Genomic DNA, 14,795 nt, shown 5'->3' on the forward strand with positions numbered 1-14,795 from the left:
TGTTGGCTCCACTGCTGCAGAACTGCGACAGCAGAAGAAGAATGATCGATCAATGCATATTTTGGGGTAGGAATATTTCTCCTCAGATTATTCAGTACAATTTAACTAAAGCTATTAATACAAATATCTGCAGAAAATACGTTTCTGAATAGTTCTAGTTTTGGTTTCATTTGTCTGATTTCTCAAAAACTTCAAACCAGAGTTCAATAAAATGTGGTGAAAAGTTTAATCATCAACAAGTGATTCACTTTAAACATATTTCTGCAGTTTTTACACTTCTCTGTAAAACTGTTTTTGTCACTCCTGCTGTGAACAGAGATGTGTTCAGTTACTTCTAATGCAAACACAACGTTTCCTGCTTCAAATTAAAACCAGTGAGCCATGGACTGGCTTTTATTGTGAAACAGGAAATGTGATGTATTTGTCCCTGAGGTTAGCGCTGATTGTCTCTCTTCACTAAAAAGTCATCAGTGTAAATGTTACTGTAAACTTTTATAAACTCAGTTCTGTTTCTTATTGTAAATATATTTTCTTAAAGATCAGAAACATTTATTACATTTATTCATTAAAACATTAATCAAAAGTATTGATCATGACGTCCTTCATATCTTCCTCTCTACAGCACTTCTTCTGTTTCCTCATGTTCATGGTAAGAAACACATTTAACAGCAGAATATAGACGACATGTTAACAATATGAATATTATTCTCCTTCAGTGTAAAACTTTGTTTTATTGATGTAAATCTGTTTCTTTTAAACTAAATTCTTCTTAAATTGAAACTGAAAACTGACTTCTGTTTAGTTTGGTTTCATCAGTTTGGATGAAATTAAAACATTAAAACAAGAAACAGTTTCCTCTTTGATACTAAAAGCTGCTATAAATCACTGAACCTTCAATTCATTGTAATTTGCAGTATTTTTATTTATTCCATGTTAGATTAACATCAAATAAAACGTCTTGTATTACATGTTCATGTTTGCTAAATGTTTGTCTTTGTAGGATCTGAGCCGCCGCCTTCTCCCAGTAAGACATTAAAATCTGTTTCTGAATTCTGATCTTTATTGACACAGAATGACACATGATGTTAATGAAAATGTTTGTTTTCTCTTCAGCTCTCAGTGAACCATGGAGACAAATATCTTGGGGGTGAGTTTATGTCTCTGCTGTTTAACATAAAGGATGGAGTGTGACCGACATGTTTGTAGTTTTAGTGAGCAGCAGCAGCACAAACAGCTTCAGAGAGGCTGAATATATTTTACTGTCAGCAGGTGGAGTCAGGTGAGCTGCAGTATTGTTATTATGAGTCATATCTGCTCATTATTGAAGGCTGCTTCAGGCAGTTCTGTGGATCATAAAACCACAACTGCAAACATGTAGAAACACGATGCGACCGTGGAAATCAGTGTCATAATACAAAACAGATGAATTCTGCTGAGGAAGCTGACTGCAGGTATTTAACTGCAGGGAAGAGATCCAACATGAAACCATAAATCACATTAAAAGTTGTATTATAACAAACATTTTAATCAGAAAACTGAAAGAAGCAAAACTCAACATTCATCAAAGATATTTTGTGTTTCAAAGTTTCTCTCAGTAAAAACTTGATTGTGATTTTTAAGATGTCTGTGTTTGTGCACCTCCACCAACTAAAGCCATGAAAATATCTTTGCATTTGTTAAAACAGGTGGTCTGAGCATTAACAACCTCAGCTGCATCTCAGTTCTCACCTCAGAGAAAAAACCCTCATTTTGACAAACTGTTGGCAGTAAAAAAAAACACAAAGTGCATGAGGTGATTTATTTCCAAAGTTTCTCTCAGTAAAAACCTGAGTCACTAATCTGTGAACATAAAACGGTCCCTCGATCCCTCGACAATAAAATCTGACTGTTACTACTACTCACTCTGCCTGCTAATAAAACTGTGACGTGGCTCCATGATGTCATTCCCAACACAGCCATACAGCAGGAGGAGTCAACCAGCCCCCGAGCGTAAGAGACGCTTCCTCCTCCGGCGAGAAGAAGTGGACTGTGTTCACGTGAACAGGGAATGGTGTACAAATACAACTTTTGTGTTGAATCGCTGTTAGAGACATTAACTGAGAAGCGTAGACTCCATCATCTACTGAGGGAATTCACTGTCACTGTGGCTGTGGCAGTAGATATCTGCCGGTGTTAACACCAAGGAAGCCTTATGAGAGCTCTACGCCATCGTTGCGATGGGTTATTTATCATTGCAGGGGACTTGAGAACACAACTAACCTAATCTACACCAACATCTGAGCAGCCTACAAAGCTTCTCCATCCCCCATGTTAGTAGCTCAGGACGTGTCTTCAGGGACTGCTCAAGTCAGCTGGATATGGTAGTTCTCTTTTCTTTTAATTTAAAAACGTATCTTTCTAACATTTAACTTAATTTAACAAACAATACACTAATATCATGACAATATTAATCAGTCCTCATGAACCCAGCTCCATCTGGCTCAGTGTAGAGAGCTGAAGTCATGACATCACTTCCTGTTCAGCCTCTGTAACTCACTGAAATCTCTCATTTCTGAGAAAATGAAGCATCTTGACTTAAAGAAAATAATCTAGGTGAAATATGAGATTATGTGTCATATTCCCTTTGAATTCATGCAGGTTTGAGTGACTTTCATCAGGCAAGATTCACAGATACAGAATCCTGATTCAAAGGAAATGTAACGTGAATGTTTGCAGTGAATAAAACACAACGGAGACTCAAAGAGCCAAAACTAATGAAAATCAGCACCTGCAGCTGAGAAAGCTTGACGTCCTTTGGTTTGGTTTTATGTGTCAGTAGTTCAGTCTCACAGCTGTTGATGAAAGAAGTACTCAGACCCTTTATTTAAGACAAGTAGTACAAACACAGCGTAAAAATACTAAAAATACAAGTAAATGTCCTGCATCCAAATTTACTTAAAAGTACAGAAATATCAGCAAAATGTATAAACTGTTATGGTTGTGTTCCATTCTTCCTCCACCTGTCCTCCAGAGGCCCTCAGACTTTTCTCCCTTTTTGTTTGGACTGATTTGAGTTGTGTCTTTAAAAAACTCTCTTGCGGGGTGATTATTTTGGTTGGTCTGTCTTTGTTTTCACTCCAGTCTGAACTCACATAGCATATATGCTGTCTCAGTGATAAAGAGGATAGTGTGTAACTTGAATGAGCTCTGGGTTACAAACAGTTTGTGATACTGTTTGTGCCATTTGTGTTTCTTTGTGTAGTGCTTGAGTTTGGTATATTTTCTTTAGTTTTATCTTTGCCTTGCTTTGATTTTCTTCTCTTCAGTTGGTAATCTCTTGTTCCTCATGTATTCCTTTTTCTTTTTAAGTTTAATTAGGCCCTGATTATTCCTAATAGTGTAATAGAATAATAATCTATTTAATTTTATCTCTTTTAATTTTCTATTTGGATTTTTAATTTTAATTATGACCAAATTATCCTCCATAGTTTCTGGTTCATTTTTCATCAGAAACTGTATTAAATGTGAATTATGACTGATAATTGATCTGCTCATTAAGGTCAGTATCAGAAGAAGAAGATAAATCTAATATTTGGACCAATAATGTATTAAAAAGACATTTATTAATCTCAACAAACATCAGTAATGAAGTGATATTTAAACTGCATTTAGATGGCAGTCTTGCTGAGGTTCATTTGTAACTGTAAATATAATACAGGTTTAGGTTATTGTATTGTTTTATTGTAATTTAAAATGTTTGACCTTTTTATGTTCTGTGTGTAGCGTGCAGGTGGAAAAGACTTCCTTTAATTTCACTGTATACTGACAGTAAAGCTGAACCTTGAAGACTAATTATTGTATGTGTCACAATTTACAAGAGGTCAGTGAGTCAAACATCTGCGTCTGTAGAGCTACAGACTCTCTACAGACACTCTACAGACACTCTACAGACTCTCTACAGTCTCTCTACAGACTCTCTACAGACTCTCTACAGTCTCTCTACAGACTCTCTACAGACACTACAGACACTCTACAGACACTCTACAGTCTCTCTACAGTCTCTCTACAGACTCTCTACAGACTCTCTAGAGACACTTTCCAGACTCTCTACAGACACTCTACAGACATTCTACAGACTCTCCACAGATTCTCTACAGACACTCTACAGACTCTCTACAGACTCTCTACAGACACTCTACAGACACTTAACAGACTCTCTACAGACTCTCTACAGACACTTTACAGACTCTCTACAGACACTTTACAGACTCTCTACAAACTCTCTACAGACTCTCTACAGACACTTTACAGACTCTCTACAGACACTCTACAGACACTTTACAGACTCTCTACAGACACTCTACAGACACTCTACAGACTCTCTACAGTCTCTCTACAGACTCTCTACAGACTCTCTACAGACTCTCTACAGACTCTCTACAGACACTCTACAGACTCTCTACAGACTCTCTACAGACACTCTACAGACACTCTACAGACACTCTACAGACTCTCTACAGACTCTCTACAGACACTCTACAGTCTCTCTACAGACTCTCTACAGACACTCTACAGACACTCTACAGACTCTCTACAGACTCTCTACAGACACTCTACAGACACTCTACAGACACTCTACAGACTCTCTACAGACTCTCTACAGACTCTCTACAGACACTCTACAGACACTCTACAGACTCTCTACAGACTCTCTACAGACACTCTACAGACACTCTACAGACTCTCTACCGACACTCTACAGACTCTCTACAGACTTTCTACAAACACTTTACAGACACTCTACAGACTCTCTACAGACTCTCTACAGACACTCTACAGACTCTACAGACACTCTACAGAGTCTACAGAGAAGAAGATGGTCTGACATGTAGGACAACGTTCAGTTGGAAGTTCACGTTCTTTTCCATGAGACAGCGGATTACTGACCTGTCCAAAGAATGATCAGACAGTTGATCAAATACAGAAAGACTTACATAAATACAGTCACTGGAAGCTGCCTATCATCCAGCTTTAGTGGTGTTAACAGCTGCATTACGAGCAAGAACAAGAATGAAAATACAGCCGCAAGCAGCAATGAACGGGGTCCAAGCACAAAGGGCAGTCTTTGATTTAATATGACCTTCACAAGAATATGAAAACATGCCACAAGGCTGGCAAGTTTGAATTGGCCACCTGCTAATTTGAAACCTAGACCTTTGTATCCCCAGAGAAGGTGACAGCACCACTGGGGAGACAAAGTTTCCACACACCTTCTTTTAACTTGATTCTATGATATCACATGTGCCATACTGGCGTATTTTTTGTCTATTTATACTCAAAACACTTACAAGTTAAAATGTTGGTGAGAAAATTCTGAATAAAATCACATACCATTGTATGGTGGTGTATTGTCAAATATTTTGGTGAAATGTTTTTAAAAATTGGATGAAGTAGAACATTTTGTTCATACGGCACAAGTTACAGCAAGATACACTGCGGACTCACCATTTGACCAATCTGAACATCATTTGAAATGTGATGTCTAGTATCCAAAGAATGTCTGTGTCAATTTTAGTAGCATATGAATAAAGACTTATAGAGATATAGATCTAAAATGGTTTTGCATATTTTTAAAAATATAGTGACAGACTTCTGAATTGACCATAGGTTGCAGTGATGATGGATGTAGTGAAAATTTTTTAGCTCTGTAGGATGTAAAGGTGAATTATTTTGATCTTTTGAAGTTTGGAATGTGAAATTTCTATAAATTTAGATTTGTTGTAATAAGCCATGCCCACTTTAATAAATCATTACCAAATTTTATGTGTCGACTGACACATTACAATTTACAATTTACAATTTACAATTTACAATGTCATTTAGCAGACGCTTTTATCCAAAGTGACATATACTGAGAGGGCAGAAGAAGAAGAACAGTCCTAACAAATACAGTAGGGTACCAGCAGCTTCACTGCTTGCTGCTTGTTTAATAAAGTTGATCCTGCTAAACTTTCTGCTGTATGAAGTTCATCATGGAGACGTCCTGTTAGTTGTGTGTGTGTGTGTGTGTGTGTGCGTGTGTGTGTGTGTGTGTGTGTGTGTGTGTGTGTGTGTGTGTGTGTGTGTGTGTGGAACACAGAAGTCTGGTTTGCTCCTTTCACACAAATACTTTTAATTTAAGTCATTAATCTTCTACAGCTGAATGGGAATATGAAACAGCAACATTAATAAGAAACACAATGATATTTGATTCCAGTTATGTAATTGTATGAATTTATACACTGTAGCTGCAAATAACCATTTTCATTATTGATAATGAATTGATTAATTGTTAAGTCTATAAAGTGTTTCTCAGAAATATGATAAAAAACAGAGGAAAGATTGATTTTTTCTGTAAGTAGAGTTTATTATTATTCATTTTAACTTCAGCCTGAAGATGTTATAATATACAAAAAGACTGCAGACGTAATAATCCTCATGACTAATCATCAAATATCTTTTAAACATGAAGAACTAACATGAATTTACAGATTACAAGAAAGAAAATGTTGTTTGTTGTTTGTTTGTTGACTGAATAAAAAAGCATTTCAAATGTTTACACTGAACAGAATTATTTTCTTATTGGAATGTATTTTGTTGTGATGTAGATCTGTGGTGATTCTTTAATTAAACAAAGATGAAACATAAATAATTGTTTTTGGAGCCAAAGAACGATTAAAAGTCAGTGCTCAGCTTCAGTCACTAACATTGAAAACTACAAACAAAGCCAGAAATCTTGATGTTGTCATGGAATCAGGTCTGGATTTTAACATCCACATTAAGAAAGTTACAAAGTCGGCCTACTATCACCTACAGGATATATCAAGAATTAAAGGACTTCATAATAACAAATTAGACAAAATTGTTAAACTTAAATGAACATTTTATTTAACACTTACTTTTATTTAATGTTATTGTCTTCATTGTCACTGTTCGCTTAAGTAGATCTGCACTCTGTCTACAGTGCACTTATTTAAAACTAAATAAGGCTTAGGGGGTGTTTTCTGTTTCCACCATTCCAGTGGCAGAAAAGTCTTTCTGTCAGTCATCGGCTCCTGGAGGTAATGGTTCAGCTCGTCGGAGATGTCCTCACTCACTCTTCCTCAGCAGGAGTTCCATGATGACTGTGAGCCCCAAAAATGTTTGCGAACATTCTGAGAGTTAATCTTCCTCCACCCTTATTGATTTAGGATCTGATCCTTGGTCTCCAGTGGTGGATTGTTAAAGGATCCAGTAGTGTTGCCAGCACCAAACATTTGGTCTCTTCAATCTTGGAAAATCTTTTCTGCAAGTTCTGCAAAATTGTCTCCTGACTGCTATCAACTTGCTGATAATGAACCACTGCTCTCTGACTACTGATGGTAAATGGTAAATGGACTACATTTATACAGCACTTTTCTAGTCTTATCAACCACTCAAGGTGCTTTATACTAAATGCCAGCATTCACCCATTCACACACACATTCATACGCTGATGGCAGAGGTTGCCATGCAAGGTGCCAACCGTCTCATCAGGAGCGATACAGCGCTTCCTATCCAAAGTGCCCCATAATGTTTCTATGGTCACCCTTTCACACACATTCACACACCATTGGGAGCAATTTGGGGTTCAGTATCTTGCCCAAGGACACTTCGACATGCAGACTGGAGGAACTAGGGATCAAACCACTGACCCTCTGATTAGTGGTGTTGGGCCTCAAACCATGAGGTCACACAGAGAAGGCCTACATGTAACGTGTGAGGCCTGACCACTAGATGCTTGTTCCTTTGTTTCCCCAGAGACAAAGGAATAGTGCCAAAATGCTGCTTACAGACAATGGGAGTCCATTGCAAACTCCATTTCCAAGGATGCTTTGCCATTTTCACACCTCAGCAGGGAACAGTCAACATACAGTCTCATTGGCGGAGACGCTCCTGCACAGCGGAGCGTCCTGATGACGCAGCCGTGACATCACCGCCCCTTTAAAAACTGAACATGCCCTCAAACACACGCCTTTCCCATGTCACTGAGCTAGGGGTAACTCCTGTTCCTCTGTGAGTCAGCTGACTAAAGGGGGTACCCCACGCACGTGTTTTCCCCTCATCGAAGACTCCCCTCGCCGGACAAGACGAGACTTCGTCCGTGTTCACCCGAACACATTCCCGGATCCGAGCTGCTGCAACCAGCGTCCTCAAATTCCCTCAATAAGGAAGAAAAACTTCTTCACCGAGTCGACTCTGCTGTTCTCTCTGCCACGCCGCCGAGAGCCAGCTGCCGTGCTTTTCGCCGACCGTGCGAGAACGGCCACCGTCTGCATCCGAGCCCAGGACAAAGCCGGACATAAAGACGGACTACACACACACCCTGCTCGCTTTCTGAAGCGACCAAGTAAGAGTCATAAGTCTGGGCAGAGGCAGTGTTAATTGTGTGTTCTTATCAGCATCAGTTGCTGTTGTTTAGCATTTAGCTCTTAGCTTTTGCTATTGTTTGTTGTGCTGTTGACGGACCGCCGAGTCCATTTTTCCTGCTTTACTCTTAGGAGTATTTTAAGTTTGCTGCCTGTTTAGTTGTGTTCACCACGCTAGACTATTTTGTGTTTGTCCCGCTCGGGACTACTGCTGTGTTTGTGCCATCGTGAGCAAGAAAGTAAGTTGCTTTGTCGGTCAGAAACCAGACAACGCTGTTACAGACTGCCGTCCGTACGCGCACTGTCTGTGGACAAAGGAACCACTTCTCTTCCTCTCACGATGTTCAGTATCTTGCCCAAGGACACTTCGACATGCAGACTGGAGGAACTAGGGATCAAACCACTCACCCTCTGATTAGTGGTGTTGGGCCTCAAACCATGAGGTCACACAAAGAAGGCCTACATGTAACCTGTGAGGCCTGACCACTAGATGCTTGTTCCTTTGTTTCCCCAGAGACAAAGGAATAGTGCCAAAATGCTGCTTACAGACAATGGGAGTCCATTGCAAACTCCATTTCCAAGGATGCTTTGCCATTTTCACACCTCAGCAGGGAACAGTCAACATACAGTCTCATTGGCGGAGACGCTCCTGCACAGCGGAGCGTCCTGATGACGCAGCCGTGACATCACCGCCCCTTTAAAAACTGAACATGCCCTCAAACACACGCCTTTCCCATGTCACTGAGCTAGGGGTAACTCCTGTTCCTCTGTGAGTCAGCTGACTAAAGGGGGTACCCCACGCACGTGTTTTCCCCTCATCGAAGACTCCCCTCGCCGGACAAGACGAGACTTCGTCCGTGTTCACCCGAACACATTCCCGGATCCGAGAGAGACCGCTGCTGCAACCAGCGTCCTCAAATTCCCTCGAGAAGGAAGAAAAACTTCTTCACCGAGTCGACTCTGCTGTTCTCTCTGCCACGCCGCCGAGAGCCAGCTGCCGTGCTTTTCGCCGACTGTGCGAGAACGGCCACCGTCTGCATCCGAGCCCAGGACAAAGCCGGACAGAAAGTAAGTTGCTTTGTCGGTCAGAAACCAGACACGTGCGTTACAGACTGCCGTCCGTACGCGCACTGTCTGTGGACAAAGGAACCACTTCTCTTCCTCTCACGATCGCTTTCTCTCCTTCTTCCTTCTCTCTTCTGACTAACACATACACGCACCAACATCTTTTTGAGCATCTGATGGTCAGATAACGTCGGACAAAGCTTCGCTTTGTCTTTCCTTATCCGCCATCAGACACGTGTGTTTTTCACAGAAGTGGGTGAGTGCGAGACGCCGTCCACCAGGCGGCGCTATCTTGCTTCTGTCTAACCAAGATACCGCCGTACTTCTGCCATCCGGTTATCGCGCGATGTGACTTCCTCCCATAGTCACGTCCGCGTCGCAGACCGACGACGTCATCACGTCAGGCCCCGTTGCCATCTTGTCACGCACGCACACACACACACACACACACACACACGCACACACATTCCCCTGCATGTGTCCAACCCTGTACATAGCTGTTTGTGTTTGTTTGGTAGGATTAGATTTTAGAATAGTTGTTTATTGAATGAAGCATTTGTTAACTTTGTTAATTTTGCTAAGTTTAATAAACACTGTTATATCTTTAAAGAGAAGTTCTTCTGTCATTATTGTGTGTAATATTGTGAAAAGTGGCTGATTGAAGGAGTCAGAGCTCGAATTCACCCTTCTTTGTTCATCCTTGAATGTTGATATGTCTCAGATATTAACATTCTAGGTGAACTCCCATTTATGAGACTACCTTGTTTGGTTATTGGTCCCGGTTTCCGGGTGGTGCCCCGTATTTGTTAATTCATATTAATAATTCTATTAATTGTCATAATTAGTTAATTATCCTTGATAATTGATAATTATTGCAAATAATCAACTGTGTTCCTCATAGATCCAACAGTTGGTGCCAGAATTATTGATTAAGGTTAACAATATTTTGTTTTCATAATTCATAATCATCTATTATAATTATGAATTTTTGCTAGTAACCAAACGCACTACTGCCCGTCCCAACAGTGGACAACTTTCCCCTTGATGCCCTTGTTTACTACAAGTTGCAATGTGTGTGCAGGGCTGCTGAGGAGGGGATTGCACTGTTTTTTATCGTTTTTTTTATTGTGTAAAGTGTTTTGTGTTACATGGTATTTGTATGAAAAGTGCTATACAAATAACTTCTGATTGATTGATTGATTGGTTGATTGAGTGATTTTGTCGAGTGAGGAGGAGGACAAAATAATCATCCAGTGATGATGATTTTGTGGCTCCTTCCCTTACTCACATCTTTTCTTTGCATCTTAGGTCCTCTCAACGGGGATGTGAGAGCAAAACATGAGGACGGATTTGTTTCCAGGTCACAGTCAGAGGACCAAGAAGTGAGAACAGGAGGAAGCATGTAGTAGCAGAATGTAAAGTGTCCCTTGTGTGGGCCAGATGGCCCATCACATAGTCCCCACATCTCCCTGCCTGTGAAAGGAGCTGCAGCCCAGAGGCACTGATCTTGCCATGCAGCCATCCAGGACGATGTTAGCTCATTCCACCTTGAAGTAGAAGTTCTGCAATTTAAGAAGCCACCGTGTCACTCTGGCATCTTTCTTATGGTTTGAGGACATCCATTTGAGAGGAGCATGGTCAGTCATTAATGTGAACTGAACATTTGATTGCCAAACACTCCTTTTCCACTATGGCATAATTCTTGTCATGTTTAAGCAAAGACAACTGGATATTCCACATTATCAATTTCCTGCAACAGGATAGCCCTTAAGTCAGTTTCAGAGGCATCCATCTGTATGAGGAGGGGCAAGTTGAAGTTGGTAAATGGCTGCTTATAGTTGGAATGTGAAAGGACCAATTCATCACAGAGGGCTTTTTTTAGTGTAAGGAAGGCATTAACTGCCCCTTCTGTCCACCTAATATGCTGTGATTGCCACACCTGTGTTAGATTATGCAGGGAAGCTGCAAGGTCTGGATAATGGAGGATGAATTGGAACACAATGTCATTGAGGTAGGCATCCATCATTCACTGGAAGGTGGTGGGGGCACCATGGACACCAATGGGCAGCACTAAGACTATCTAGGGTGGAGAAGGTAGTTTTCTCTTTATCATTTTCTGTGAGGGGTATCTGCCAGAGTGGTGAGGTCAACCATGCTGAAATGCCTAGCAGTCTCTATGAGCTCATCTGCACATGGCATAGGATAAGCATCAAAACATGATATCTGTTTACCTTGCACAAGTCATTACAGAGGCAAGGAGTTCCATCAGGTCTTGGGACCATTACGATCAGGCTGGACAAGGCACAATGGGATTATTCAGTAAAACCCATCTGCAACATTTACTGCACCTCTTCCTTAACTGCTTGTCATTGAGCCCCAGGGATCCGATACGGCCTCTGTTTCACAATCTCTCCAGGGTCTCTCACTATATCAGGGGCTATGACATTCATTCATCCCAGCCAGTCCAAGAACTCATCCCTGAATCAATCCACCAGTTCCATGAGGTTCTTTTTCTGTCCTGCTTAAATCTGTTCCCATGGGGACATAGGGAGGACTCTGTGGGGAGAAATCAATAGCAAGAGCCACATCTGCTGGCTGCCTAGCAGCACACCATTTTTTCAGCAGGCTTACATGATAAATTTGGTGACTTTTCCTGTCTTACCTAGTTGTTTTTCTTCACTTTCCATTGTCCCCATACCAGGACCTTCTCACCCACTTGGGACTCCTGTGATTGAGCGACCTGGCACTGCTTGAGCCTTCTCCATATGCTGCCACACCTGGGCCATTTGCTGTTGCATCTGGTAGACGTGGTCAGTAACCAGGGTAACACACACAAATCAGATGTAATGCCTTTAAAGACCTTTTTAAGACCTCAACAAAGAAAATTTAATACCTTTTCCACAGCCAGGGGGTTCGGGCTGGATGATATGTTTGGATGGATTATTAACCGATGGATTATTTTTTCCAGTATTGATATCTCCATACAAACATATGTAAAATCACATATAAATTATCAAAACATCTCTATATTCAAAAATGTTGATGCAGTAACCCATATCCCAGTGTTATGCATTACATGAAACAAAACCCTTCACCTCCCTAAACAAAACCTCACAGTTTTTGGTTTTTAATTAAAATTTGCTTGAATTCCTTATTTTGGCCAACAAATTTGTAAAACAATAAAGCAATATTCAAAATTATCATTGCCCAGTCCTAAGACACATAAATACTGACAGGGCTGTCAAATACCACCTTAGTCTGAGACTGAAAATCCAAATAGACTGAATGAAGACCAGGACCAACAAAAACAGTCCTATTCCAAGAGTTACACCATGTCTACACAAAAAGCGTGAGCAGCATATTTAGCAGAGCAGCAGCAGCAGTGACTGCTCTGTCTGTGTGTCTACACAGGAGGCATTCGATACATTCAGAGTAGGTCACCTACATTTTGGAAGTGCTCAGAGTCCAATACACAATGACTGCAGTTACGCTCATAATATGTAGGAAAATAGACATGAAGCCTAAAATTATGTTTCTGTGAAGATAGCTGTATTGATTAACATAGGAGCATACTGTTCCATCAGATGCATGTGACATGGAAGACTGAAAAATGCGGCTGAGGTGCCTTCAGTGTAGACAATAGTGTGAGAAATCTGTTAATCTTCCTCCACTTCCAGGTAACCATGAGATACCTGCTGCTATCAGCTGACTAAACCACTGGACATTACAACAACTCCTAATCATGAATGACTTATTTCACTTCACCTAATTGGTTGGATTTTATGTCACCTTTCCTAGACTGAAGCACGAGAGTATAAATGCCTAAAATGCTTATTTAGCTATAAAACTAAGTGTGTTTCTGAGAGTGTTAACAATAAACCTGATGTTGTGGTTTGGTCACCTGAACCAATGGCTTAGGAGTTAGCCATTCAGATTCTATCTAACGTCATACAGAATAAGGTTTTGCTTCCTCCCCCAAAGACCTCTTGCTTTAGCTGAGTATCATCGGTAAATGATGTATTTCCTCCCTGAATCTTGTCACTTGTTACCTTCGCATTTATATATACAGATTGTCAGCACATCTCTTCTCTCAGGTTTCTTCCCACAGGCCCTGAAAACTGCCGTCATCAAGCCACTCTTAAAAAAGAACAATCTAGACACTTTACTAATGAGCAACTATAGGCCCATATCAAACCTCCCATTTTTAAGTAAAATCATTGGAAACGCTGTTTTTCAACTGTCGTGGAAATTGTCTGAAAACTAGACACATATATGAAATATCAATCAATCAATCAATCAATCAATCAATCTTTATTTATATAGCGCCATATCACAACAGAAGTCATCTCAAGGCACTTTTCACATAGAGCAGGTCAAGACCGTACTCTTTAATTTACAGAGACCCAACAATTCCCCCATGAGCAAGCACTTGGCGACAGCGGTAAGGAAAAACTCCCCTTTAACGGGTAGAAACCTCAAGCAGACCCCGGCTCTTGGTGGGCGGCCATCTGCTTTGACCGGTTGGGTTGAGAGAGAGAAAGAGAGAGGGAAAGGGGGAGGGGGGACAGAAGAAAAACAATGACAACAACAAACAACAACAAGCACAAGCAGCAACAGCCAGGGAAGGATGCCATCAGGACTGTGAAGGACCGCGAAGGTTCGGCCCGGGAGTCAGGTTTTTCTGTGAGATGAGAAAGCACAAAAAACTCCGGGGAAGAAGCAAAGTTAGTGACATGCATTGCTGTTACATGAATGCATACAGATGGAGAGGAGGAGGAGGAGAGAGGAGCTCAGTGCATCATGGGAAGTCCCCCAGTAGTCTAGGCCTATAGCAGCATAACTAAGGGCTGATCCAAGGCGAGCCTGGTCGGCCCTAACTATAAGCTTTATCAAAAAGGAAAGTTTTAAGCCTACTCTTAAACATAGAGAGGGTGTCTGCACCCCGGACTGAATCCGGTAGATGGTTCCATAGAAGAGGAGCCTGATAGCTGAAGGCTCTGCCTCCCATTCTACTTTTAAAGACTGTAGGGACCACCAGTAAGCCTGCATACTGGGAGCGCAGTGTTCTAGTGGGATAATACGGTATTATGAGCTCTTCAAGATATGATGGTGCCTGACCATTAAGGGCTTTGTAAGTTAGGAGAAGGATTTTAAATTCTATTCTAGATTTTACAGGAAGCCAATGTAGTGAAGCTAAAATGGGAGAAATTTGGTCTCTTTTTCTAGTTTTAGTCAATACACGTGCAGCTGCGTTCTGGACCAGCTGGAGAGTCTTTAGAGACTTGTTAGGGCAGCCTGATAATAAGGAATTGCAATAATCCAGCC

The 14,795-nt window shown here is 40.9% G+C and overlaps 1 protein-coding gene across 1 annotated transcript in view; it reads left to right on the top strand.

The window, feature by feature from the left end:
- Window positions 1–14,795, top strand: part of LOC121907568 (interferon-induced protein 44-like) — a 198,666-nt gene that overhangs the window by 134,066 nt on the left and 49,805 nt on the right. The gene's annotated exons all lie outside the window — the stretch shown is intronic.

Source organism: Thunnus maccoyii, chromosome 11, assembly GCF_910596095.1.
Source record: "Thunnus maccoyii chromosome 11, fThuMac1.1, whole genome shotgun sequence".
Classification (NCBI taxonomy): domain Eukaryota; kingdom Metazoa; phylum Chordata; class Actinopteri; order Scombriformes; family Scombridae; genus Thunnus; species Thunnus maccoyii.